We start from the raw sequence: 26,084 nt of genomic DNA on the forward strand, positions 1-26,084 counted from the left end.
TGTAATCCTTGTTTAGTCGATACTAACACTAAATTCATACTGCCAGCATCAAATGTTGAAATTATAGGTTATGCTATTAACAACTCAACTCATCCATTTAATACTACAGGAAATGTTTCATCCTACTATTAATAGACATGGCTTAAAAATAAGACCATATAGCTGAGCATATCTTTAATCCCAAAATTCTGCAGACAGAAACAGTAGGTTCTCTGTAAGTTTGAGGTCATTCTTATCTGCATAGTGAGTTCCAAATATAGCCAGACTATTTTTTGAAAAAAAAATTTTGTCAAGTTTCTTTCAAAGAAAAATGAAAAGAGTGTGAAAACTCAAAAGATTAAGTACAAAAGACCACAGATAACTTGCTGTTTTCAGTATTTTTGAAATCACCTTCTGATTTTTAAACAATAACCCCTAAATTTGCCCTTTAATAGTTTTAAGTCCAAAGGAAGATGTATTCAAGTTTTAAAGATGACATAAAAAACTTGCTCCTTAATAGTGACTTGAGTCTTACTAAGATGCATACCAAAGATCACCAAGGATAAGAGTTTCCCCTCTACTGTTTTAAGAAAAGATGGCTGGGAATACAGCTTAGTACAGAGTACTTGTCACTCACAGCAACACAAGACAGATTAATTCCTTGCACCAGGAAAATACAATAAAAGCCAAGGTACACACAAATAGAAATACACAAAACTCATCAATAATGATGTAAAAAGAGTCAACATGTCTGTCCTACTTTTGCCTCCCCAGTGCTGGGATTTAAGGTGACAGTCACCACTTCCAGGTTATAACTAACCTTTGAAAGCAAAGTACTAGAGACAGTATTGATGCTTAACAATAGGATAAGACTAAAAGTGGTATGTTTAAGATAGATTTGGACAATAGTCCTGTGGGCCCTATTAATTACCAAATTATAATCGTAGTAAACAAGGGTAAGAATAGGAAAAACTAAATGGATAAAAAAGGAAGATGAACTGAGAGAGAAGGTGATGACTAATGAGATTCAATAGATCCAAACAGAAATTGTCAGCTGATTTATCCAAAACTACAACAGAAAGGAGCAAATGTATGAATGTACGCTGCCAATCCTCCATTAGGCATCAAAAGTAGATGAACTTGGCCTGGTAATCTATACACATACACTGGGTACTAACAAACAGTAATTAGCAACAGCTATAGCCAAGATTAAATTGATTATGGATCCTTTTATAAGTCAAGCTATGAACAGACTCAAAAAAAGCTATTATGCCACACAAGATAAGAGGATTAACCATCAGTGTGGTTAGCAAAGTTAACCTAACATCAATGTAGGAAATTCAATAAAAGAAATCTGCCCAAAAGTCTGAAAGTGGAGCAGCCTGATGGCTTTTGCATCCACTTATTATATTACACTCATTATCTTATATATAGAATTAAACCATTTTTCTAGATATTGTACGCACAACAACAACAACAACAACAACAACACACACACACAAATCAGAAAACAATCAAAATTAAGCCCAAAGCTGGACAGAGGCAAGTAGATCTCCAAGTTTCATGCCAGGTTGTCTTAACAGCTCATATTCATGAGAAAACCGACATTCCAGAAGAATTTCCTAACTAGGAGCTGCTCACCATATCTAAGCTGTATGCACAAAATAAAGCTTGTGTTGAACATCAGTTTTCTATGTGCTAGGCAGTAAGGTATGGGTAAAACTACTCGAAGCTGATTTTAAATTCAATTTAAATCAAATTTCAAACTGGAGATAGCATTCCAGAGCCACTATCAAAATCTGATGATGGAAAAACAAAAGGATTTTTTCCACAGGCTACTAGATAGAAGAAACATGAAAGCATGGCCCTGGAATCCTCCACACTGTACACCATGAGGATCTTTCTACTCTAGGAAATCAACATCATGCTAAGAACTACAAATTAGGCCTCACAACAAATCAATGACAATGAGTTGATATCAAGGGGCCTAAGGCAGTGGTTCTCAGCCTTCCTAATGCTGAGGCCTTTTTACACATAATGTTATGGTTATACCAACTATAAAGCCATTTTCATTGCTACTTCATAACTATAAATTTACTACTATTGTGAATTTTAATGTAAATATTAAGTTGTGTTTTCTGAAGGGTCGAGACACACAAGCTAAGAATCACTGCCCTAAGGTTATTATTAGGGTTATCAACACCAATTATTACACCAAATTAAAAGACTTAAGATAACATGCTGAAATTTCCATCTTGCAGATAAATCGTAACAATTAGTTTGTGCCACTAGAATATCTTTATACACTATTCATCAAATTGTTGCTTCCATGAATTTTCACAATACCTCCACTTCTGTCTGAAATGAACACCACAATAATTTACTAATAAAGCCTGAATTAGATGCTCTACTCTGACATTTATTTGTAATTTTCTTAAACAAAAAGCTACGCTTAAGCCAGGTGTTAGTGGCACATGACTCAGCACTCAGGAGGCAGAAGCAGACAGATCTCTGTGAATTCGAGGTCAGTTTGGTCTACAGAGTGAGTCGAGGTCAGTTTGGTCTACAGAGTGAGTGCTGGGACAGGCTCCAAACAATACAGAGAAACCCCGTCTCCAAAAAAAAAATTTTTAGAGATTTACTAAAAACAATGATTCACTCTATGGACATGGTATTGTATTTTGTGGTGAGTCTCCTGATCTACTTGTTGTAGTGATTATCAATAAACATCAAACATTGCCAAACATTCCACTAATTGATTACCTATTCCCTTACAAAAAAAAAAAAAAAAAAAAAAAAAAAAAAACTAGTATTTCATGACAGAAGATTATCAGTTAGCTTTCAGCTATGTCAAAATCAACACCCACTAGATTAAGAATAAGCTTCACAAAAGTAACTAATAAAAGCCATAATTTAGCAAAGTATCTGGAGGAGTGTTTTATTTGAGCTTCCCTTCTACATATCGCTCTTTGTAAACTTAAGTGATATAACTGGGAAAGGAGCAAACTTCCCAAGATCAGCAGTGACAGTTAAAGCTGAGTCCTGCCCAAAACCACTGCCAGGCACAACTATACGAGATCTAATTTGTTTTAATCTCACGTTTACTTCTCCATCAACCCTATGACAACTTATATATTTTCAGAGTGAGAAGGAAAAAATATTTTCTTACTAAGGCAAACAGAAGAACAAGTATTTGGGAGAATAACATGACCACAGAGCAGGAACCATCACAATTCAACTCAGTTATACCCACAGAAGCTCAGTGATCTTTCAAGTGAAAAGTAACAGGTAACATGTATGTGCTGAGATAAACTCAACAGTGTTTCTCATCAAATTCAGAAAACAGAAACAAAGCTACTTAGATGGTCCTCTCCATGCTGTTGGCATATTACTAATATGAATTCAGCTTTAGTGAAATATTCCCCAATATAGCTTTAGTAAGACTAGGTATTAAGTGACTGAAGCATAAACCAATCTAATAAGATAAAATAAAATAAAAAACCTGGGCAGTGGTGGTACACTCTTTTAACCCTAGCACTCAGGAGGCAGAAGCTAGCAAATCTCTATGAGTTTGAGGCCAGCCTGGTCTACAGAGTTCCAGGACAGGCTCCAAAGCTACACAGAGAAACCCTGCAGAAAGAAAAGAGGCATGGAGGGATGGATGGATGGATGGATCCAAATAAATAACAAGATTCTGACCTCCTCCATATTTATCCCTAGAAGCATACAGTAGAAATATAACATGAATCTGTACTGCTTTCAGGATAAACTTGATTCTTCAAAGTAGACTGACAGCCTTTTGTGTTTTGCTACTTAAATGTTTACCTATACTTCTGCTATTCTGAACCTCCTGCCTTGAAAAAAAGTTTCGATGCATGAACCAAGTTATCCTAATTTTGAGTTATACTGCAATTTACAAACTACTTACCAGCTAAGTAGTAGTGAGATGCAAAACTGACACTGAACCAAACAATGTCTCTTAAATAAGACCAAATGAATTAGAAGATAATTAACAAGAGACTGCACTTGATAGTCAGTGATCCCCTTTGATTAATGATAATTTTAATGGTCACAACCACAAAGTTACTGAACATAACTTTCATAAATTGAGGTTTATCATACATACATATACTATTTATGTCAAAAACTGCAAAACATACTGTCATTTCTCATATCATTTAAATATATCTAACTAAACAATATATGATAAAAATGTTTTAATTGCATAGCATTTGAATTGTAGAAATTACAGGTAATACAGAAGGTGGCCTGAAGCATTTGGAAGATGAATGTAGGCCATATGCAAACACTACGCCATTTTTATAGAAGGGACCTGAGTATCTAGAATTGGGTAAGAGGAATGGATATGACATCTTTTACAATCATAAACAGTATCTGAAAACAACTTTGATCTGCTGTAATAACAAGAAATTTTTCATTTTGGGAAGAAAAAAAAAAAAAAAGAGCCCAATTTGACAATCAAGGGAAAGCAGGCCTGGTAAGCTGGCTCAGAAGTTAAGAACATTTATTGTTCTTCAGAGCCTGGATACGATTTCTAGCACCCATATGGCAGCTTACAACCATCCAAGCCCAAGGATTCCAACGCCCTTTTCTGGCTTCATCTGGTACCAGGCACAAATGTGGTACACAAATATATATAAACACAAAACAACCATACATATTAAATAAATACTTTAAAACTTTAAAGAAACACAAAAAAGCACATGGCGGTTGAATGATGGGCCCAAGATATGCATACCCAAAACCAAAACTGAAGAACTGTCTCCTAAGATTTTTTTTTAATGTAATAAGGAAAGAACTTCCTGAATCAAAAGAAAGCCTCAATAATATTCATCAATTCCAAAAACTTCAGAGAAAACAATCTCTCTCTACCTGGCACTCCCCTCCAATAAATTTACCGTACTTCTTTATTTGTACACAAAATTATAAACAATTATAAAAAAGCAAACTTTAATAAGAACCAAAGAACCAAATTAATACTATATGCAAATATATTTAAATGTCCAAGAGAACAGGAAGTGCACATAATCTTACCAACAACGCAGAGGCCAAAGGAACACAGAACATCAACTAGTCAAGAAAACACTTTTCAAAGCAATAGTTTTTGTTCTTACAAATTTAATGACACTATCAAACAGTACACTAGAAATAATCAGAGGGCAGGGAAGGATAGGTCAGTGGTAGGATATGTTCCCATTCTGGGTTCGACAGCATAAAATAAAAATCATCATTGCTTGTCAGGCACTGAGGAGGTTGTGGAAATCCAACCACTTCTAGACTCAACTGGGGCCTGCCTCCACAGGAACTCACACTTGGTAAACCAGGTCAAAAGGCCACAGCTTGGAAGGTCAGAGCTCCAAGCAGACAAAACTACAAAAGGTACTCAGCAAACATGGATGTTGTAAAACTCCCTTCAAGTGTTCATGCTAGTGAAGTTCTCAACCTTGTCCAAGAAGCAATCTCTCTGCAGTGAACATTGGGTAATGCAGAAACAAACCTGGTCTAAGCGCTGAAAACAAGTGACTGTAGAGTGTTCCATCCATCCCAAATGGGACATCTATACCAACCAACCCAGGCTGAGAGAACATCACAGAACACAGGAAGGCAAGAGTGAAAGAGCAAGATGATAGGGAGGAGTGCTGTGAATGCTCTTTGGAATAGAACACAGAGGCTGTAAACTTCCTGCAGGCATGGATACCTACAAAAGATCAAGCCAACAAGATCAATCAACACTTAGCAGGTAGCACCAACTGGACTTTGAGGAGGGAGGGAGGAAGAGTACATGAAGTGGGAAGGGGACATTCAGAGAGGACAGATCTACATGTAATCGGGTAGTGGGAATTGAAGGTGAATATAGTCAAGAAGCATTGAATACATGTATGAAACTGTCAAAAGAATTAGTTAATTGATGGGGAAGAGACAGAGGGAATGAAAGAACAAACAAACACCACTGAAAGCAATGTCACTCCTAAGAAACATATGATTAAGAAATCACAAAGCATATATACAGACAAAAAGGACAAAAATGCTTAATCCTAACACTTAGGAGGCAGGCACACCTGTGTAAACCTGTGTGTTCAAGGCCAATTTGATCTACCTAGTGTGTTCCAAGTCACCTAGAGCCTTGACGCAAAAGAAAAAACAGTTAAGTACTTTAAAATGTCAGATAATGAAAGACGAAACCAATTTGTATAGCAACTGAAGGTTATAGTTTGTGCACAGGCAGGACATACATGTAAGGAATAATTTTTTTAAAAAAAAAAAAATGAACCCCGGCTTTTTCCTGCCGTCCCCCTGGGGCAGTCAGGACTTTTCCTGTCTCCCTCTTCTCTTCTGTCCTCTCTCTGTCTCTTTACCCACCCCCCCCCTTCTAATAAAACTCACCTTTAAAAAAAAAAAAAATGAACCCTATAAAACAAGTATCAGATCTGAGAATGCAAATATTAAAATAAATTAAAACTCAACAATGACACACATCCTCATAGCCCAAGGAACCTGCTGAATTTTACTATAAAATATTTTAAGAGCACCTATGCATAGGAAGGCCATGCATAACTGGCAATTCAGACCTGGATTATAGATTAATGCCAGAAGATAGCAGATTACGCACTAGGTTTTGTGCTAAGAGTAAAAACATGAATGCTATAGAATTTTTAAAAACACTGCATTTATTTGTGCATATGGCTCAAGTATGCAAGTCAGATGACAACTTTGCAGAAATAAAATCTATTCCTCCTGTGGTTTCAAAGGACAAAATTCAAGTTGAGAGCAAGCACCTTGCAAAACCTACTAAGAAGAATTCAAAATTAAAGCAACTGTAATTTGGCCACATGAAATTATAGAAAAAAAAAATAAGAAAATTCAAGGTAAGAAATCTGCAGGACTGCCAGCTCTACTGGAGCTGGAATGTTGAAACCAGCTAAACGTATCAGCTTAGTAAGTGGGATCAACACCCACTCTACAGTTACCAACTGCTTGTTTTGATGACTACTGCTTTCTTCTATGCCAAATGACAGACATTATAGAGCATATCAATTTATTCCACAATATACCTATTACACATTTTTATTGTTATGTATTATTAGTCACACCTGTCTCACCCTGCACACCTCCACATGCAAGAGGGAGCACACACCTAACACAAACACTATTCTCATGTAACAATCATTTAATCTTTGGCCATTTATATGTTGAACTTCCTGTGAGAAGCCAACAAAGTAAAAGACATCTCTCATTTATTCAGCATAAAACACAATGGTGTGGGGACAGTTACAAGTCATGGCTCTTGACAATCTGAGGCCTTCTGAGTCTCTGCTGAACTACTTAACTCATTCTGACAGCCAGGTTTGAGAAGCATGTCTGCTGTAACTATAGAATATACTATGGCCTTTTCCAGTCCAAAGAATACCCTCAAAGGCAGACTAAAATTCAGAGTTTTATTTTATTCTTAGTTCTGGAATCTCTTTTCACAATGATAGTCTGAGTATAGGTATATACTTGGCTATAAATGTCAGAAACTATATTATCACTACTTCCTATGCTTTACTTTTATCAAAAGTAAAGAGCAGCAATAATATGTACCTCTGAAAATAGTAACTCAAGAGTCTTAGAAGCTAAAAATAAAAAATTGTCATTAATGCATTATATGCACATGTACTGTAATTGTTCTACAGTAGTATGTTACAACTAAACATTAAAATGTATCCAGGAAGAGATGCTCAGATATTATGAGCAAAAGAGAAGCAAATGTGGTTCACTTCATGTTACTCCACACTAGAAACAAATATTGCTGCTTTTAATTAACACCAGTAATTGAACTCCTTTCCCTGAAAAATGTTTAAATATTTGCATGATGACAATATGATTAGAGGTCAAAAACAGGAAAACTGGGTCATTAGGATTATAAAACAATTTGACTATAACATTGAGGACTTTTTTTATGCTACACATGATCAACAAGACACCTACCTATAGAGTATCACAGTGGTTAAATTGCTAATAGATAGAATATTAGCAGTCTACATGGTTGTGTACTGTGGAACTGAATGGAAGTTATGCTGAATAGTGTAAGTCCTAGGATGGCAGGCAAATCTTATGTTTAATGCTTAAGGACAGACAACAAACCATCTGAGTCACAGCCTTAGACCCACATGCAAATTACCTTGACATTTCCTCCTTAATGCACATACCCAATAAATAAATGTATTTATGTTAAAAAAAAAAAAAAAAAAAAAAAAAAGGCTAAGGACTTGCCTCAGCCAGTAAAGAGCATGTCCCCTACACCTGTCCTCCGGCCTCCACAGCAGAACGTTAAGCACATGTGTTTACATTAACAAGACAAATTGTATGCTTTTCTTTCATTCCCCTAATGATCGGACACTTTCTGGTACCCTGTAGACAGTGCTCTACCAGTTTAGACTGAAGAATTCTTAACAACTCTCTAAGAACTTGAATCAGCACGTTAAGTTCCCAAATTCATCTTGCCCTCTAGATACAAAAATCAGTTATAGTAATGAACTCCAAGGCATTTTCATTTTTCACTATTCCTAATCCTCAATTTTTATCTTTTATTGTGCATGTATATTTATCTAAAGGTACACATGTATGCAGGTTGTGGTGTTCACGAGGAGGCAGAGGAGAACCTTGCGTATCGTTCTTAAAGTGTCATCTTAAAATTTACTTTTGGAATAAAGAACAATATATATGATGTCTGTAGCAGGCCCTACCACACATACCCAAACCTTCTTTGTTTTATACCTCTGAACAAAATCATCAGCAACCTTGGTTATAAGCCAAATTTAAAAAAAAAAAAAAAAAAAAAAAAACTATGACCAAAAATTTTTATAACCATATCTTCCAAAGTCCTAGGGAAGACAAATTACTTGAAAAGAATACTAAAAGATAAACTATTATGAAAGGTTTTGTTGTTACTTTATTTGGTTTTGTTTTAATAGGGTCTCACTCTATAACCCAGTTGGCTCTCAACTCATAATCCTTGTCCTCATCAAAATGACACAAGCTACAGTTTTTTGGAACTTCAATTATATTGAGTATATCTCCATCCCTGGACAGGTGATGTGGTGTCGGGTAAGAAAGTGAACAGAATTTTTAGATGTTTGTTTTCTAATGAGAGAAAGAAAGGGTTTTGATTTGGATGGATGCAAGAACCTGGGATGATCTCTGGGGGAGGTAAAATCATCATCAAAAATATACTGTATGAGAAATCCTAATTTAAAAACAAACAAAACAAGAAATAAGGGAAAGAGGAAAGCAAACTGAGGAAACAGGAAGAAGAGCAAGTCAGTAAACAGCAGTAGTCCTCCAGTGCCTCTAACTCAGTTCCTGACTCTAGGCTTCTGCCTTGAATTCCTGACTGTGGTGCCTGCATGTTAAGACCTGAATGTTAAGTAAGCCCTTTCCTCCCAGAGCTGCTTTTAGTCAAGGATATTTTGTGACAGCCTACAGAAGCATGATTAAACTAGGATATTTGTCCCCCCTCAACTACCTAGGTGTTGGGAATACAGGCTTAGATATCTCGCTACAAATACAAATCTGGGGCCATTGAGAAGACCAGCAGGTAAAGGGCCTGATGGTCTGACTTTCATCCCTTAAGCAAACATGATGGAAAGAGAATCACTCCCAACAAGTCATGTTTTAATCACTACATAGTATGTAAATGACTACACATCCACGCATGCATGCACGCATTAACGTGCACACACACAATAAATACATGGGAAAAAGTTTTAATCTAATTCCAAATAGACTTTTCACAGAAACAAATAGCACCTCTAAATAGGTCCAATATGCCCTAAAAATTGCTGGACATCATTAAAACATGCTTTCTTGATGTGAACTAAAGTACTTATTTTTCCATGTGCACATATACACCGGGGGGGGGGGGTTTCAAAGAAGCCCAAGATGACTCCTACTCTTACTGTGGCCCATGTCCTTTAGGTCTCCAAGTTCCTACATTTTTTACCCAATGATATGGCCTGACCCATCCACAATTTTTAGATGTTTTCCTCAGTGAGCCTCCAAGAGACACTCTTCCTGTTCTACTGTGCTAAATCTTTTCATCACACCTTGACTTTTAAGTGGCATGGTAAATCCCCAGCCCTCACTTCTTTATGTACAATAGGTATTGGCAAATTCCTACTTAAAGCTGGTTACGCCTTTCCTGTCAGCAGTTGCTTTAGCAGTTACAGCAAAATTTAGTTCAACTTCTAGCAATGGTTCAACTTAAATGATGTTACAATGGTATAAAAACAAAACGAATTCAGCAGAAGTTATATTTCAAATATTTATCTTTTCCCAGAGTTATCAGTACATGGTAGGATTCTTTGATCCATTTATACATCCAAGTCAGACATATTATAACCCAGACAGATACAATAAATTCACTTGACTCAATCACATTTTATAGCATGTTATTTGAAAGACCCAATGATGACAAAACCAAAATTTACTGCCTGGCCTTTACAAAAAGTTTTTGAGCCCCTAGTATTCATTCACTTTCTAGAGTTAAGTGGATTCCCTTAAGTTCTATCTATAAGTTAATATAAATCTACCACAAAGCTCTGCCTTCAATTTCAGACTCTTAGCCACCAATCTATCTAAACAATATCTCCATTTGGTTCCTAAACCACACAAATCACTCCAATGTAAGCCAAAACAAACAAAAACCACATCAGTAATCATTGAACTTTTACCAAACCTTGCACCACAAGTCAGTTTCTCATTTTGAAGTACTGAAAGTCTCTTAAGAGTACTATCATTCTGTCTCCCACTCTTCCAGGTAAGGTAAGAGAGCAGACAGGGAAGAAAGGTGAAGAATAGGCCAAAAGAATATTTTACTGAATTCTGAGCCATTTTGGAGCTATTCTTTTTAGTGTTTTTGTTTTTGTTTTTTTAATTTGGGCTGCTTAAAAAGAAATTTTATCTTTCATACAGCTAATGATAACAATGTATGTTACTAGTTTTTATAGTACTGCTACTACATTGTCAAATTGTTGGCATCAGAAACACATTAAGTTATGGCCTAAAGGTTTATTAGTCAAGTGTGTAATATCAGAAAAAGATAGCATAGGTTCCACGCAACAGAGTCAGAAAAGGGTGATTATCAAATGTGAATGCAGAAAATGAAACAGGACACAGTGCTCTTGGACTGAATCCCACAGCCCCAGGATGACACCAGAGTATACCCCTGAGAACACGAGGCTCCACTATGAGCTGTAGCACTTGCTTGGCACTAGGAAAATGTGGCAGGTGAACTGGGGCAGAGACCTGGGTGTGGAAAGGAGAGAGAAGCAGTGGATAAATCAGGCTGGAGGGCCACTCAACAATCTGCCACTACAACTACAAGAACTTGGGCTTGACTGATGACTACTGTAGGATTATTTTACCTCATCTGCTTAAGGCACCTTCCGGTTGGTTTAATAAAGAGTTGAATGGCCAATAGCTAGACCAGAAAGGATAGACAGTGCTTCCAGGCAGAGACAGGAACTCTGGGAAGAATCTGAGGGGAGGGGATTCACCAAGGAGAAAGTGAGATATACAGTACGGAGGAGAGGTAACAAGCCATGTGGCAGAATGTTGATTAATATAAACGTGTTAATTTAAGTTATAACAGCTGGTTGGGAACAAGCCTAAGCTAAGACCAAGCTTTCACACTTGATAAGCCTCCATGTCATTATTCATCTGACATTACAAAGAAAGTCTGACTGTAACCAACCATTCATTAGTTTTGGGAATCAGGCCATGTGTCTATATTATGGGAGAGGGGAATGAAACAGCTATGGACTGACATAAAAGCCCCAAACAGAATAGTCAAGATTAACTATCAGCTATATACCTGCTTTGTTTTGTTTTTTAGTTATGTATTATAATTGATTACATAGACATTTTCAGGCAAAACTACCCATGTTTATTACACAAAGGTCATTTCAACCAGGATAATCTTTATACTCCATTAACATCCTTTCACATAAACCACCCACCCACCCCCAAAATCTGAAGATTTGGATAAATACATAAAAGATACCAAACAACCATTTTGAGAAAGAAAAAGTAAGCTCAAGTTACCACACTCTCAATTCTAAAACTATATTAACAAAGGTATAGTATAGTAATCCAACCAGTATGGCTCTGCAAATAAGACATATACAAAACAAATACACAGTGAATCATGGACAATGCTATCAAGAATACATTATAAGGAATGACCAATAAACAGGGAAACTAAACATCTGCAAACAGAAGTAAGAAAACAGGCATTTTACGACACATTGAAAAAGAAGTTAAAATACTTAAATGAAAACTCTAAAACTGAAACGTCTAGAACAAAGTATATGGATGAATCTCATTGACATTGGTCTTGGTGATAATGGAGTATGGCATCAGAGCATAACCAACAAATAAAAAATAAGTGGATCATAGCACAAAAAAAAAGCCTGTATGCAGAAGAAGTAGCAACAGATGCTGCCCTACAGAATGGGAGGAAAAGCTCTAATCTGAATACCTCATAAGGTTCAGTATCTAAGATACATCAAAAATGTACTATATACTGAAGCAAGCAATCCAGACCAGAAGAACACTGAATGTTCTATTATCTGAGGATCCCAGCCTGAAATCTTCATATGAGTACACAACCTGGGTTAAGTGCAGTAACCAGGAAAGTAAAAAGACACTGGAGTAGGGGTGGGGTTCAAAGATCTCTATAGAGGATGGTAGGACACAGGCTCTCTGAAGGGGTAAATAGGAAAACAGCTGGGTAGGGACACAACTGCATATGTGGATGGAGAGCAGGGAAATTCAGAGAGAAAAAGTTGATAACACTAAGAATTAAGAATGTTTGAAAAGGCAATAAATAGGGAAAGAAACATATCACACACACCCTGAAAACAGCTATCCCACTTGGGGTGATAATGCTAGAAAAGCCATATATAACAAACTAAAAAGCAGTGTCAGGCATTGAAAACCTGCCTTCAAGTTGCTAGTTTGAGGAGACTAGCAAAACAATTTACAGGTTCTTGCCCTTGCCCTTGGTTGCCTCTCAGAACTTGGAAGTAAGACCCCTTTGCTGAAGATACCAAACACTTGTGACACAGCACTTAGTAAAAAAAATCAAGTGCTGTGTCACAAGCCTCCGGCCTGAAGACTTGCTCTCACAGTGTACAAAGGTGCTATCCAAGCTACCTGGGAAGAATAGTTAACAATAGCCCTCCTACCAATTAGGATGCCTATGAACCATAACAATGACCACAAAGGCAGAATATCCCCCCAGGTGAAATATAGCAAGTATATCTTGGGGTAACCAACAGCTGTCTAATTGGACTTAAGGCTTGGTAATATACACTCAAGCCACTACTCTGTGGTAACTACAAGAAGTCTTAGCACAGTGCTACTTTACTAAACCAGTATAATCTTCAACAATTCTAAGTACTTATCCATATGCCCTCAGATTAAGTGTAGACCTCATCACCCAATAAAACAGTTTCTTTTTGCAACAGGTGGAGACCACTGGAGTCAATAGTAGTCCAAAATGCAAAGAATGGACTGTGGGGTTCCCCCAAGACATACCAACACATCTACAACACAACCTCTACTTTCTAGAGGCTCACAGAGCATTGCAGAGGAGGAGCAGGAAAGACTAATAGCCAGAGGTCCAGGGCATCACTACAACAATGTGTCTTCTAGACTTGACAAGGAAGCTGTACTCATTAAACCTCAACATAGACATTTAAACAAGACCCACACAACACCAGACAAAACATGACAATATTTATAGGACACTGCACTGCATACCAATGTTACACTGCACTTGTATATGGTATCCTAAATATATTTTCTGTAAAAGGCTTAAACATAATAAACATGAATTTGAGAGGGAAATGGAATCAAAATCCCCAGGAATACCAAGATAACTATACTTTCTGGATTTTAAGGTCCCATTGTTTCTTACCATCAAGGGTCAAGATTATAGTTTTAAACATATTTAAACATTTTTAAGCTTTAACTTAATGTCTATCCCAGATCTCCCACCACTAACTACAATTCTTAGTTCCCGAGGGTCACAATTCCTAAGCCAGGTAAGAGTATTACTAAATAGCTTACAAATTTCTGTGTGAAACATCACCATGACTTTTGGAAGCATGATAAACTGGCATACATCAAGTTCCCACCACCCACAAGTTTGTACCTACTTGGTCTTACTATGTTAAAATAGTGGCATTCCTATATACCACAAGCAATCATAAACTAAATTTTGAAAACCAATAGTACAATGTTACTAGCCATGCCCCCCCCAAAAAAATGGAAAAGTATAGGGCTGCCTGCCTCTGTAAAGTTGAATGAACAAAACATGCACACTGAAAAACTGACAAGACTAAAAACCACTGGCTGTACATGTTAAACCCTTTGAAGAGAAGGGGAAATGTGTTTAAGTGCCTTGTAGAGAAAAAAAAAAAAAAAAACTAGAGACCAAGCGTTTGACCATTCTGTTCCTGTCCTGAATACAAAATACTCACTGTAACTCTTCTGATAACTTCATGTCAATAAATTTTTCCTACTCTCTCAAATTAGTCATCATTTTCAGAACTCCGATATGATAATATGTATGAAATGTTCTGTAAGAATGATAATCTTCCAGTGCATTGGTAACACACGCCTTTAATCTCAGCACTCAGGAGGCAGAGGCAGGCAGATCTCTGTGAATTCTAGGCCAGCCTGGTCTACAGAGCAAGTTCCAGGACAAGTTCCAAAGCAATACAGAGAAACCCTGTCTCGAAAAACAAAAAACAAAACAAAATGAGAATGCTAATCTGTAAGGTAGGAATCTGACTTATACATTTAAAGGATTACAAGGACAGTGCAGCTAAAACTGATAGTGGAGAACTCCAGAGACAAAAGCAATAGAGGACAAATAAGCTAAGTCTTGAGGGGAGCCATAAAGACAACCAAGAGCTTTTTATACACAGGGTAACAATCTGCTAGCCACATGTGACTAAAGAATTGAAAGAAGATGCCTTTCATCATTTAACAATCGAATGGGACAGGAAAACAAGCAGGCAAATTTAAACATTAAAATATATTCACAGTATATCTAGTAAATATATACCACAGACATGTATGCCACAATGGACATGATGAATAATCCCTAGGCTGGGTGTAGCTGGTTAGAGAAAGTAGCTTGCAAATTAACTCCTAAGAAGTACAAATATGTAAAAGGAGCCAGAAGAGATAATAACATCTAATACACCAACGACAGGACATCCACCAGGGACAAAGAACTCAATCTAGGAAAGTTAGAAAGGCTGTAGCAAGCTACTCCTTGAAATGTTTGTGCTTTATTTAAAGGCCAACACAACAGGAAGGTACTGGAAAAATTTTATGTAAATTAGCAAATGTGCATTTCATAAAATGTGACTGAGGCCAGCCTAGTCTACAAAATCATAGTGGTTAGAGTGCTGAGAACAACCTGTGAGGTAGAGAAGCATATGCTAGCTATCTATTTCCAATCAAGAAATACTGTCAAACATGGCAAAGGTGATTTATACGCTGCTTCTACCAACAAAGAAAAGATAAAGATTAAAGGCAGTAGTCTTTAATCCCAGCATCAGGGAAAAGGCAGGCCAATCTGGTCTACAGAGTTCCAGGACAGTCAGGGCTGATTTAAAAAAAAAAAAAAAAAAAGTAATCAAAGACCTTTTTAACTAGAAGTGGTGGTGCATGGCTGTCATCCATGAACTGAAGAGGTAGAGGGAAATGGTTCAGAATTGAGGGCTAACCTCAGTTATAAAGCCAGTTTGAGCCAGCAAAGCAAAAATAAGAAAACGCAAGATAATTAAGATTCATTAAACCTCAGTACTTAAGCTTAAGTCACAGAAGCCTACAACGTATGCTAATTCTACGTAGTATTTGAAAATTCCCTCAGAAATCTATAATGAAATTTAGGTTTCAATATCCACACAGTAGTCTATTAAAACTAGAAAGTTAACACAACTCTTCACCACTTGTTTTCAACACTTTAGCAGTCAAAGGCTATCCGTCATTTCCTCAGGATACTTATCTCAATCCTAAGTGATCAGCCCTAAATACATACAAATAAGGGCAACATCTGGACACAGTAGGGCAAAGGGAGGTGTGTGTGTGTTTGTGTGTGTACAGCACAGCAAAGACCAACAGAATAAACCATGAATTCTATCTAGAAGGGATGTTTGGAAAATAAAGAAGGAAATGAAATGGCACAGAAATATGCAAATCCAGTGTACTCATGTGTAACATCCTCAAATAATTTTTCCTGAATTTTAATAAACCTAAAAAGACTAGGGCCAAAGAGATGGCTCAGAGATTAAATGGTCTTGCAGGACATGAATTCAATTACCAGCATCAATGTGGCATGAATGAGGTACACATACAAAAATGTAGGCAAAACATTCACACATACCAAATAAACACCTAAGAACTATGTAAAGATTGCAGAAGCTGGAGGGGCCACCACAGAAATAATGCAGCACAGCATTCTCATGTATAAAACCCTTAAATGATTTATAAAATTGTGTAATGCCTTTTTCTATTTTTTTTTTTTAATTACGATCACTGGTTTGTATACTTTGGTTTCTCTTCAGATCGTATAAATGTTTCATCTTTACAATTACTGGTTTGTGTGCATGTGGATGCCAGAAGACAACTTATGAGTCAGATCCCTCCTTTCAACAGTAAATTTCCTCGATTGACTTTTTTTCTGTCTTCCTCTCACAGGTTCAGTCTCATTCTAGACACCTATTTTCCCTCTCTCCTTTATAAAAGTTTCATGATCTGCCATAATCACTGATACAAATACATGTATAAAAAGATAAGTTCTGGGGACTGAAGACATGCCTCAGTCAGTAAAGCGCTTGCTAGACAATCACGAGGACTCAAGTTCTACTCCAGAATCCATGGCACTGTAATCTGAGTTTATAATCATACAGACGAGAAGAACAAACAGACAGACGCTGGCTACCCAACAACATCTACTAGAATTCCAAGGAAGTGAGAGAAATAAAAAATCTGGGATGTAGATATGAAAAAGAACACAAAATTATTTCATTTCTTGAGTATAAGTTATTTCATTTAGCATTTCCACATTCATCCATAATTCTTCTAAATTTCATTTTTCCTTGACTGAATAAAACTGGGTTATGTAAGAACCGTTTTTAACACCCATTAACCAGTTGATGTACATCTAAGCTGATTCCATTTCCATGCTGTTTTAAACAGAACAGAAATAAACATGGAGGTGCAACAACCTGTGGTATATAGTGTAGTTTTCATCAGAGCTTCTCTTTGCAAGGGTGGAGAACATTACAAAAAGCTACAACTGCTAAAAACACAGAACTAATGAGCATGGGGCACCTAGCTCCAATTGCTATGTATATACCGTATGATCCATACACTAAGATGCAAGAAACACCCATAAAAGGGGGCAGAAAAGACTGTAAGAGTCAGGACCAGAATGTCTGCTGTGAGAATGTTTCCTGGAAATGACAGGGAAGCTACACCCATGCCTCAGCAATATAGTTGCTTAACAATACCTGATCAAGGACACCACCAATAGACATGCTAAAATCTCAAGGGTCCCATCCCTAGAGTAAATGATCTCTGCTGAGAAGGAGATTTAGTCTTCTCCAGGGATGAGTCCCTTAATCCAAAACCAAGTCCTGCAAACATACAAACAAGCAACACTGAATTGAATGGATTCAGCAAGTTACACACACACACAAATATAATTAATAATTAAAAAGGAAGACATGAATTTGAGTTGGTCTTAGGGGTTGACAGTATATGTAGGATTATAGGAAAGAGGGAAGATGGTGAAATGATTTAAAAAAATACCATATATACATATATATATATATATATATATATATATATATATATATATATGGGGGGGAAGGTAGTGCATGCCTTTAATCCCAGCACTCAGGAGACAGAGGCAGGTGAGTTCAGGCTGGCCTGGACTACAGAGTGAGTTCCAGGATAGCTAAGGATATACAGAGAAACCCTGTCTCAAAAACAAACAACAAAAACAAAACAAATCACAAAAAAAAAAAAAAAAAAAAAAAAAAAAACCCAATCCCTGTGTTAGAATAGAATCCTCTGGATGTATGCCCAGAAAAAGAACTGCAGCTGGATCTAGTTCTTCTGGTTTTTTGTTTTTCTGAGAAAACAGTTCTTGAAAATGTATAGTAAATTTAATAGAGTCATACTGACAGGATTAACTGAAGTAATATTACATACAGATATTCACCTGTCTCTGCCTCTACAATGCCATGATTAAAGAAAGGACTGTGTCCCAAACCTATTTTCATTCACTCTTTTTAAAGTTTACTTTAGTAAACAGTACGCAGTATACATGAGTTCTGCCTACAATATTCCTGAAAATTTTAAGCCTTTCTCAATTTAAACTAAAGGTCGCTCTTTTGCTGACTGCTATTCTCCATTACCAACTAAAAGCACTAAATGAACATCACACGATTAAAAGAAACCCAAGATTCCTACACTATACTTCTGGCTGGGAATTTTAGGTTAGCACATGTTTGTAAGATATATAGCAGAAATTAAAGCAAAAGTCTCAAATTTCCCCTGTACAACTTTTAAGCCATTTATTTAAAAAGGAGTTTAGAAATAATAAATTTCAATCTAGTTCTCTTTTTAAATAGTAAGCAAGAGGTTATGTATTCAGTCAAAATGCTAAAATCTAGCAAAGCTTTAATCTTTAAATTTTAACTAAGGTATGCCTAGTATTCTTTCCACTTGATACTCTTCACCTCCACACACACTGCTAGATTCAAATGGGACCCCTCTTAGAGATAGTACATTCAAGTCAGTACTCAAAGATTTCTGGCAGTGAGGAGTGAATGGCCCTACTCCTAGATAAAAGCTCTCTCGCTGAGTTAGATAGATCCTCAGCCCTTCGACATTTTCTTCTTCACTGCTCATTCCTAACTGTGATATTCTAACATTTCATTACAGAGCCAAAGACCATCCATAGTTTTTCAAAGCCTAAAGAAGTTCTCCATATGCTTCCTTTTCCTCTTCTAACATATAACAAATATCTTAACACATCAAAGATGCAGGGCTACTGCACAAACCTCCACCTACAATGTTTGACATTTAGTTCTGATAGCCTAAAGCTCATGGAAAATGTGGAATGGGCTTCAATTTATCCTCACATGAAAGCACTTTCTTAACAAGGCACTGGTAATACAGGTATTAAAACCAACAAGAGCCCCCAAGAAACTAAACCCTCCCATAAAAAAATAAAAATAAAAATGATACCATCATTTGAATAAAAAGGCAGCTTACAAAATAGGAGGGGGCCAATGACTTTACCAGCTATAACCTGACAAAGAATCTAAAGACCAATTTACCACATGATCCAGATATACCACTCCTGTGCATATTCCCAAAGGACTAATACAGAGACATTTGCTAACTTGTGATCACTAGTGCTCTATTCACACTAGATAGGAAATGGAAACAACCTAGATGTCCATCGACTGATTAACAATGAAAATATAGCTCCACAATGGAATATTATTCACCTAGAGAAGAAAAATGAAATTTCCAAGTAAAGGGTAGTACTACAAATTACCATTTTGAGGGAGGTAACCCAATCTGAGAAAGACTAACAATGCATGTTATCCCTCTGAAAAACTAGATGGCAGGAAACTAGTAAGGAATGATAGGGGTGGGGAGATATAAAGAACCAATGGGCTCCACAAAAAAGAAAAGAAAAAAAAAAAAAAAAAAAAAGAACAAAAGCCCTTTCTACCCCTACAAACATTACTGCTAAGACTCCCCCTCCCGCAACTGCTGAAGACACCACATACTTATGTCACAGGGCATGGAGAAACCAAGCTGAGACCAATATGCAATCTTCATACCTACTGGCTATTTTTCATTGTATGCTTTTTTGGGGGAGGGGAGTGGCGGGGCTCAAGGTCAATATTTATTTAGCCAGCATGGCCCCAGTAATGACTAACTGGGCATATTAATATGGTTACTGGTACAATAGTGATCCAAATATTATGGGAGTAACCAACTACTTTCTAAACGGATTAAAGGTCTACTCTGCAGGACAGAACTCATACTTGACAGAGTTAACTTGACACCCACACCCATAAACAAGGACAAGAACAAAAACAATGGCCGGCTAGGTCATGGGCACCCTGGAAGAAACTATTATTGTTCTTTTAAGTATACACAGTATTAAATTGATACTTTAAGTTATCTTCACACCCATAGATAAGTGTTATTCTCAACCCCTATCAGAAACCCACAACTGCAGACAATAAATAGACTGTGAAACAGTCACTTCAAAATTATTTATCTTAATTACAAACCACTGCCACCAAAGCTCTAGGATCAACTAAAAAGAGGACAGAAAACTCTAAAAACAGAGGGAATAGTCATCTATAATGGAACAGTATTTGCTGTGACATCAACACAGCACCATTACATACATGAACCCTCAGTGGCCAGAAATGCATATACTAGACCTGAACAAGATGAAGCCATGCAAAATCCCAACATGAATAAGGAAGAGCTCACACACGAAGACCAACCCCTATTCTCAGAAACTTTTAGCAAACGATGGGTTCAGGAAAAAGAATAATTTTTTTAGAGTTAAGCTCTGAAAAAAGGTATGAGATTCCTACCCCATTCACATCCAAGTCAGCACTAAGTCAACTAAGAGTCAAAACAAAAGCAGAACACCTAGCTGAGAGGAAGAATAGGAGGCAGGGACACACAATAGGAGAAAATAAAGAGTACATTGTACTCATGTATGAAATTCTAAAACACCTGAGGGAAATAATATAGGGCTAACAACTAAAACTTCAGGATCTATGAGTCAATAACCCTGAATTTCAACAAAATTTTGGTCAATTATGAGCCTAATAGAAAAGCAACAGCAAGAAGACATACTGCCCTGCCACCTATTAAAAAAAAAAAAAAAAAAAGAATGCTTCTTAAACTCAGAAGACAGTTTTTGTTTTGTATTTTTGAGACAGGGTTTCTATGTGTAACAGTCCTGGCTGTCTTGGAACTTGCTTTGTAGATCTGCCTGCCTCTACTTCCCAAATGGTGGGATTAAAATTAAAAGTATGTGCCACCACGGCCCATTTTTTTTTTTTTAAGGCCAGGCAGGACAATACTGGAAAGCAAGTATTACATCAAGATTCAAACAGGGAATGAAGAACCACAAACCCAAGGATGGTATGGAGAATGACATCGGTTCTTACCTATTCCTTCAAAAAAAAACAGCAAGGGGGGGGGATTTGAGAGCCTGTAACATTTACTCAAATATAAATAACCTTATTCCTTTATCACTGAAAAACAGGCCTAACTACTGAAAAGAACAAATTCAATGAAAATACTGTGAAATGGAAGGTAAGGCAACTTGGTTTACCCTGTTTTTGGTAAAAACTCAAATGTGACAAAAGAGACAACAACTTATCTGCAAAGTGGCTTTGAAACATAAATCAATCTCCAAGACATTTAAACACTGAGCCACTGCTGAATGAGGATAGCGTTTATGTTTTCAAAGGGTTTATTACTGCAATATAGAAGTTTGCCCATGTAGTACTGGCATTCTCATTTTTTTTTTCCTTACTCAAAGAGACTTTCAGTTAACACCAGTCACTTCAGGAATAAAATCCCAATACAATAAATCACTAGTTTAAATTAGAATACTGGTTCTCAAAAATGAAGTTTATAGAGCAAAATATATCATTGTTTTTAGGGATAGACAAAATACAGCAACCTCTGACTACCAGTAGCCTATAGTATAGGACATAAACCACACATAAATCATGAGTTGTGATTAAAGCACTATAACAGGGTTCGAGAATATAGCTCACCTATTTGGTCGAGTTTTTGCCTAGCATACACAAAGCCATACAATCATTTTACCAGCAACATGTTTAATAGCTGTGGTAGTGGTCACACCTATAATCCAGCACTCTGTGAGACACAGGAAGATCAGAATTTCAAGGATTCATAATGAGGTCAAGATCAGTCTGGGATACCTACAAGCCTACCTCAAAATACTAAACAACAACAACAAAAAAAAAAAAAACAGCTATAATGTAAAATGGAGACACACACTAATGGTCTGGTCTGGAACAATGGCTCAGCAGTTAAGTATAATGGCTTCTTTTCCAGGGGATCCAGGCTGATTCCCAGCAACCACATAGCAGCTTATAACCATCTCTAAATCCAGTTGCCTCTAAGAATCTGACAGCCTCTTCTGTAACAACACAGATATTCACACAAACGATGTCACACCTGCTGCAATACACAATAAGGGAAGAAAATAAGGTGAAGATAAATGCTATTTTACTGGGCACACAACTGTAATCCCAGCTGTTGGAAGGCACCAGGATACCCCAAGTGTGAAACTAGCCTGGTCTACATAGATGAATTCCAAAAAAGCTACCCAGCAAAACTGGCTCAAAAAAATATCAATTAATTTAAAATTTAAAAAACAGAGTAAATGTAATTTAGCCAAAACATTTAAGGCTTGATGACAAAACACTTCCTTACATGCAGTCTCATTGTTATCCACAAAAGGAAAAAAGCTTCACTCTGCTCAAAATAGAACACACCTATCAAAATATGCCTTAAAGACTGAGAAATGAAATCTAACTGCTTAATTATCACACTGTGAGGAAAATCACAGATCAAGTAAAAATTAATATAAAAGATACATTAAGGGGTTTGATCTATTTATTGAACTCATACCAAAGAAAAACTATTTCCAAACATCAAACATGTATTTCTAAGGAAGGAAGCCATGGTAGAGCACTTGACTAGCACAAGGCCCTGCCTGATGTCAGTTCAAACACAATACTTATCTTAAAAATAAAAAAAGAAAAACTTATCTAGAATAATGGGGAAACCTATGATATGCACAGAATAACTGCAAAAGCCAGTAGAGCTTAACAGAAAGAACACTAAATAATAACGACGATTTAGAACTACTATTTGGGCCAAAAAGGACAAATAAAACTAGTTCATGTGGACAAGAACCAAAAAGCAACCTGAAATCACACAGGTCTGAATGAAAAACAAGATGACTCTTGAACTCTGAATCAAAACCTATACAAGGGGGCTGTTAAGCTGGCTCAGTGGTTAAAAACACTGGCAGCTCGCCGGGCAGTGGTGGTGCTCGCCTTTAATCCTAACACTTGGGAGGCAGAGGCAAGCCAATCTCTGTAAGTTCAAGGCCAGTCTGATCTTCAAAGAAGAGTTCCAGGACAAGTATGCAAACCTACAGAGAAACCCTGTCTTTAAACACCCCCTCTCCAAAGGAAAACAAAACAAAAAGAAAGGAAGGAAGGAAGGAAGGAAGGAAGGAAGGAAGGAAGGAAGGAAGGAAGGAAGGGAGGGAGGGAGAAAAATAGAAAAGAAAAAAAAAAAAAGCACTGGCTGCTCTTTCAGAGGTCCTGAGTTCAATTCCCATAACCATATGGCGGCTCACATTCATCCATGAGATCTGGTGCCCTCTCCTGGCCTGGAAGTAGAACACTGTATATATAATAAATCCTAAAACAAAATAAAACCTATACAATATGATCAAAGGAACATCACTTTAAATTTTATATATTCAGTAATGGCGTCTGTGGAGGTAAGTGGATCAAAGCAAGGCCACCCTAGTGTGACCCAAATTTTTTAGACCACATGTTATTCTGCTTTTTCAAAGCACAACATTAGCATTTAATGGTCATTTAAAAGAAGATATTGGCCTGGCAGTGGCACATGTCTTTAATCCCAGCACTTGGGAGGCAGAGGCAGTAGGATCTCTCTGAGCTCTATTCTAGGACAGCTTGGTCTACAGAGCCAGGATAAGCTCCAAAGCTACAAAGAGAAACCTTGCCTCCAGGAGGGAAAAAAAAAAAGTATAAAAAAGATCTCAGCCAGGTATGGTAGCACACATCTTTAATACCAACACACTGGGATCAGACACAAACTCTAAGCCAGTCAAGGATACATATTGAGACTTTGTCTCAAACATATAGGCATGGTATGGTATACCTTCATTTACAGAACTTGGGAGGGAGACAGGATCTAGCTGTAAAGTCAAGGCCAGCTTGGTCTACAATGCAATTTTGAGGACAGCTGGGGCTGCATAGAAAGAAAGTCTACAAAAATCAAGCAAAACAAAAAGATGATTCTTATCATGACATCAAAACATTAATTTTTATTACTCAGCCCTCAAGGGTCTTTAAAATCCAAGTGTCTCCAACAGGCATAGCCTTTTATGAATTTCCAAATTATTCTTATAAATCAAATATTAAATATATTTTATGTATCCTCTTGTCCTAGTAGGCAAAAATATTCCAAGTATCATACTTTGCAAATACTGCTTTTATTACTACCAGAATAAACTAGTTCTGAGAATAAAGCAGGTCAGAGCATGCTGTTACATCATACAACATAATTTATCAACCTAAGTGTCTTTTAAATACTATTTCTGAAAGTTTGTGTATGTTTGATGTTAGTCCAGGTACATGCTACACCTGAAGTGCAATGGTCAGCAGACACCTTTCAGGACTTGGTTCTCTCTACCATGGATCCCCAGGGTCAAGCTCTCTGCTGGGCTTGACAGCAAAATGCTCTGATCTGATGAGTCATCTCAATGTCTCACAAATACATGTAAATCAATTTTATAAAATAATAGCTGGCACCTTAAGTGACCATAAATACAGACTTGTGTAATTGATTTTCAAATATACAAGAGTGAACCCAAGTTTACTACAGAATCATCTTAAGTCAACTTCAAGAGCTGGGAAATTTTAGCACTGAAAATAATTTTATCTAAACCAACAGTGGCTACAATTACCCAAATTCAGTACATTCAGTGGTCTATGCAGTCACTTACACCAGTTAGAAACTTTTCTAGTGTCAGACATTAGCTAGATGCCTTTGCCATAGGACAATTAGTTGGCTATTTAAGATGCATATAAATTATAATATCATCAATTAGTACAGGAACTCCCTAAAGTTTAAAAAGTACAGAATACACCTTCTAGCAAATAATCGCTCTAATGTGAATATTCTTCATGATGCCAAGTTGAAAGTTACAAACTCTCTAGAGCTGCAGATTACAAATACCAACATTAAACAGTTTTATTTAAATTCCATTTTCTAGACTCCATCACCTAACTGCTATGATTCAAAGTAATTCGGATATGATAGAGTAAGCTGTGCAACCTCTTCTTGCAATCCTGACAAACAGCCAAATTTGGTTATCATTGCTCTGCACTTATTTTAAACCCCCAAATCAACACTCCCCCCCCACCCTGTTATATAGCTCTCCTTTACTGAACTATCTATCTCTAACTATCCATCTCTTTCTTTTCTAACTCTAGAAAAAGCAGTAACTTTTAACTATTCACAGAGTACATGGTATATAAATAATCCCAGCACTCAGAAGCTGGCAAGAAAACTGCCGTGAATTGGAAGAAAATGTCCATGAATTGGAGGCCAGCCTGGGCTAGACTATAAGACCCCATCTTTAAAAAAAAAAACCACTCAGGATAATAGAGTACATTGATGTGAGATGTCATTCTGTAAATATGTTTTTCATACTGGTTAATGAATAAAGCACTGTTGGCCAATAGGAAAGCAAGAGAGGCGGGACTAGGAGACAAGGAGGATCCCAGGAAGTAGTAAGGAGGAGTCAAGATGGAGAGTCTGGAGAGAGCAGGACGCCAGCCATTTCTCCGGTAAGATGAAACCATGTGGAAATACTTAGATTAACAGAAATGGGTTAATAATTAAGACAGAGCTAGCTGATAAGAAACAAGTAACTGGCCAACAGCATTATATCTAATACAGAGTCTCTGTGCGTTATTTGGGGCTGGCAAGGTGGCAGGACAAGACCAGACCAGCAGCAAGAAAAACCTAACTCCTTACAGTATATGAGCTGTGCCAAACCTTAACTAGGTCACTCTAATTTTTATATGGAAAATAACTATGTAGCAAAAAGGGAAAAACACCACTCAGGGCTCTTTAGAATCACCATAGAAGGT

The 26,084-nt window shown here is 37.0% G+C and overlaps 1 protein-coding gene across 6 annotated transcripts in view; it reads right to left on the reverse strand.

Annotated features, from left to right (window-relative positions):
• Wac (WW domain containing adaptor with coiled-coil) overlaps positions 1-26,084 on the reverse strand; it is a 59,458-nt gene that overhangs the window by 25,898 nt on the left and 7,476 nt on the right. The window lies entirely within an intron of this gene.

This window comes from Phodopus roborovskii, unplaced genomic scaffold (assembly GCF_943737965.1).
Source record: "Phodopus roborovskii unplaced genomic scaffold, PHOROB, whole genome shotgun sequence".
Classification (NCBI taxonomy): Eukaryota; Metazoa; Chordata; class Mammalia; order Rodentia; family Cricetidae; genus Phodopus; species Phodopus roborovskii.